Source organism: Coenobita brevimanus, chromosome 13 (assembly GCF_032717465.1).
Source record: "Coenobita brevimanus isolate Jiangsu-jjx chromosome 13, ASM3271746v2, whole genome shotgun sequence".
Lineage (NCBI taxonomy): Eukaryota > Metazoa > Arthropoda > Malacostraca > Decapoda > Coenobitidae > Coenobita > Coenobita brevimanus.
The window spans coordinates 5987654-5992512 of NC_136966.1; positions in this window are offsets into that span (position 1 = coordinate 5987654).

A 4859-nucleotide genomic window follows, 5' to 3' on the forward strand; every position below is an offset into this window, starting at 1 on the left:
ATTCATACCACAACACCCCACAGCCCTCAGTCCATGATCATAGCTTTTGACTTTATCTTATTTTCACTGGAGTCTGGGCTATTTGCCCTCTCGACACCTTGAATTCAGTGACCTATTTAATATTTTATTCCTGCTGCCACCGGACACTTACAATGCGATGGGAGAACTTTGTTTTCTTAAAGCCTAACCGTACACATACTGTACAGGGTCCTCATAGTTTATGCTTTTTTTTCTTTAGAATTTTTTAAGTAGGAGGTTTACAGTGCGATTGAGAGACTTGTGTTCTTAAAGCCTCCACAAGCAAAAGGTTTTTCGGGAAGTGCGGTGGCGGTAGCGAGAATGTGCTCAGCAAATATATGACTTTTTTTTTTTTTTAGATCCTCCACCACCATACAATCCCGGATATGCCCCTGCCACTGTGTCTAAGCGGTGAAAATACTCGCTCGAACATATTCATTTCAGCAGAATTATGATGCTCACATTAAGCTCAAGGTATTGCCAAACGTTGTTAAACGCCCTGGGATAGACTCACCTACCTGGCTGGGCTATACAGTATATAGCCTTCATTAATCCCCTTCACAGTTAGTGGTCCTGTCTAAGTTGAGCAAATGAATCTGGAGATAGGGAAAAAAAATAAAAAATCGCCACTGAACTGCAGAGCTTAACAGATACAAGAAAAGTCCGGTCGACACAAAAACGAGTGTAAACATCCTGCCATCAAATGTCAGCCCAGCACAGACAACAGTGGTTCTAGACGCAAGCATTACTCCTCCTTGCCGACAGGAAGCTTAATTTAGTCAATTTTCATGGATGGACTAGCACGTGAGGATCACAATAACGGTGTGCAAGTGAGAAAGGGGCATGGTAGGTAAGTGAGGCTGAATGGGGGGGGGGGGGATAGGAGTAGCTTTTTGCTTTGGTAACCTGAAGTATATACTTGTCTTTGGCTGCGATACTGAATTTAGTAGCATTATTAGTCTTATTGGTGTTTTTACTATCGTTATTATTGTTATTATTATTATTATTATTATTATTATTATTACTGTTATTGATATTATTATTATTATTATTACTACTACTATTATTATTATTATTATTTTTTTTTTTAATTATTGCTGTTGTTCTTGTTGTTGATATTATTATTTCTATTATTATTATTATTATTATTATTATTATTATTATTATTTTTTTATTGTTGTTGTTGTTGATGTTATTATTTCTATTATTATTATTATTATTATTATTATTATTATTATTATTAATACTATTATTACCGAGTCACATGGCAAATGGTTTCCTGTACACCAGGAAACCATTTACTACGCTGGATGGTAACCATATAACCAATTATGGCGCCTGGTGGTTTAGTGAGTAATTATGGTGCTCCAATCGGATTGAGCCTGTGTAGGTTTATATCCAAGGGATGGTTGGAGTTTATTGCTCACGTAATGCCACTTAGGGATGAGTATGGCTGGTCACTCTCATCTTAAATGTCAGAACAAACTAGCCTAGCCCCGGGTTCCTACGCTCCTCATGGGGCGGTATAGGATTTGATGACGGACGGATAGATGGATTATTATTACCAATGTTGTCTCACTTGATGATTATGGAAGGTGTTGGCAAGTCAGAATTGTAGGAAATGTAAGTGAATCCGAGAGTAGAGAAATGTACGTATTTAACAGAGAAACCAGCAGAATTAGGGTCTTCTCTGAACCATAAGAGTATTAAGGAAAAAACTTATAACCAAAGATGAACGTGGGAAATATGGAAATGGCAATTAAGTGAGGACTGTGGGAATGACGGGTAAGTGAGAATGAGAGGAGGATGTGTTTTTACAAGGAACAACGGGTATGGTGTCTTTTTGTTTACGAGGCATGATTTAGGAATATTATTACAGTATTTCTAGAATGCTAAGTGACGAATAATGGAAAACAGAGGTGAGTAAGAATAATGAGAATGGTAAGAAAGAGAGACCAAGAAAGAAGTAATGAGAGGCGTGGAATTTAATATGATTTTTTACTAGGAAGAGCTGCAAGTTTAAGAAACTTCACTATGGCAACACACACACACACACACACACACACACACACACACACACACACACACACACACACACACACACACACACACACACACACACACACACACACATTCAAGGCGACAAGAGCTCCTAAAAGAGATATTAATCTTTGCACGCCTGCTGAAATTAACAAAAGGACAATTAATCAAAGTGTATTGATCCCCCGTCCAGATAAAGGGGAAGGGGGTGGCGGAGGAAGAGGAGGTAGCCACAGAAGATTGTGACTGCAGGACAATGAGGGAAGCCAAAAGAGGAACAAAATAGCACAAACCCTCTTATTCAGTGGGCCGCACTTTTCTTTACCAAAAAGTTGTTTTTGTGCATTGCCGTTTTAGTATCTAGTGATGACAGATGGGGCAGACATTGTTGTATGTTTCTTCATTTTTTTTCCCACCTCTTCCCTCTTTAACTTCCTCTTTTGCCCCCCCCCCCTTCTCTCTCTCTCTGTGTTTGTCCATCTGTCTCGGGCTCTCCCCCTAATTATATATATATACAGTATATGAGTCTGTCTCAACATATACATAATAATGAGAAAGGCAAGGAATCAAGATGAAGTCTGAAGGGACAGGAAGCGTATATATAGATGATTCCTTTGAGGTTGTTCGGACGGACACACACACACACACACACACACACACACACAGATACCTTATATAGGTAGATATAGAGCAAGGCAGAGCAAGAATGAGGAAAGGAAAACAAAAACAAGATGTAGGCATGATAGAACAGGCGGGTAGCGCCTCATTTGTCTTGGGTGCACAGAAAACAAGTGAGGGTTGGGTGATTGGCGTTGCGTGAAACAGGCCACACTGCGGCGGAAACAACAGCAACGTCTTCATAGGATGAGTGTGATGTGATGAGTCACTCACAAAGCTATGTGTTACACGGCAGCTTAGGGATTTCGTTCCTCGCGCCGACAGCACTTAAAGATATTGACGAGTTCTGACTGTACTATACGGTATATATATATATATATATATATATATATATATATATATATATGGTATATCTATCTTTCTATCTATATGTATATATATATATATATATATATATATGGTATATCTATCTTTCTATCTATATGTATATATATACATACAATATATATATATATATATATATATATATATATATATATATATATATATATATATATATATATATATATATATAGATATATACTGTTTTCGTTTTCGTTTTTAAAGGCTCCAACATGCTTGCTTGTGTCGGCCTTGGTCACCTAATGGCGGCTCTCCACAGTGCACGATCCGTTGCAGCCTCCCTGTTCAGTCCCTTAACCCTAAGGTCACACTTAATGACCTCGTCCCATGTCTTTCTCGGTCTACCCCTCATAACCCCACCCCCAGTATTAACACTTCTCACCTTCCTCACCCAATTATCATTCCCCGTCCTCTCCACATGTTCAAACCACCTCAATATACCTCTCCTCATCACAACACCAATACACTCCAGTCCCATCCTACCTCTCAACTCTTCCATCATAAACCCAGCCCCTCCAGGCCTTGGACGCAGGGACGCACTGCACATCTACCTAACCATTGTCATTTCTGTACGTCTGAGCCGGCGAATATCCTCCTCCTTCACTGCATATATATATATATATATATATATATATATATATATATATATATATATATATATATATTTACGGTATATCTATCTATCTATCTATCCATCTATCTATCTATCTTTCTCTCTCTATATATATATTGGTATGTGTGTGTGTGTGTGTGTGTGTGTGTGTGTGTGTGTGTGTGTGTGTGTGTGTGTGTGTGTGTGTATTGAACTCTGAAGAAAGACGGTGGCAATTATGATGGCAGAAATGTTTAGTATGATAGTAATTTGGCAGTGTCATATTACGAGTAGTATGGCAGTATTTAGGTAGTGAAAGTACTGGGTAGGTCGATGGGTAACAACGTGAGAGTGTGAAATGATGGAGGTTACGTGTATGAGGGTGTAGAAAATGACGTGTAAGAGAGAGAGAGAGAGAGACGGAAAATATATCTGTTCGTGTCTGCTCTACCCCGCAATTGGATCGTTCAGTAGGAGTGAGGGTGTCATAACATCTTCCACTTCCTGCCTCCCCGTCCCTCCCAGTCAGCGACCTCTCCCTCACCTCTCGTTGGATGTCATGTCACACCTATTACCTCTCTCTCTCCCTTCCTCCCTCCCTTTGTGTGTGTGTGTGTGTGTGTGTGTGTGTGTGTGTGTGTGTGTGTGTGTGTGTGTGTGTGTGTGTGTGTGTGTGTTTTATAATGTACTTTTGTCGACTTCTCTCTGTTTCCTTTTTTTGTCCTTTTTCGCCTTTCTTTCTTAATCTAGGTGTCTTTATTTTTCTTTTTTCATTTCTGTCACTATATTCTGTCTTTTTCCCGTCTGTTTGTATCTTAATGTATTTTTGTGTCTCCGTTCTTTATCCGCTTATTGCCATCTCTCTCTCTCTCTCTCTCTCTCTCTCTCTCTCTCTCTCTCTCTCTCTCTCTCTCTCTCTCTCTCTCAGTTTTTGTCTGTTAAGTTGTTTGTCTGCCTTTCTGTTTTTTTTTTTTTTTACCTTCCCCTCTCTCTTCCTTTGGTGCTTCCTTCTAAGGTATTTTTCCACCTGCTTGTCTGCTGGTTTGTCTGTGGTTTTGTACAGTAATTCTTGTCTGACTCTCCACTCACCTCTCTTTGTATCTGCGTGTTTCTGTCTTGTCGAACTGTCAATCATTCTTTACCAATCTTCTTATCTTTTTCTGCCTGCCCGTTGGTTTGCCGTTCTCTG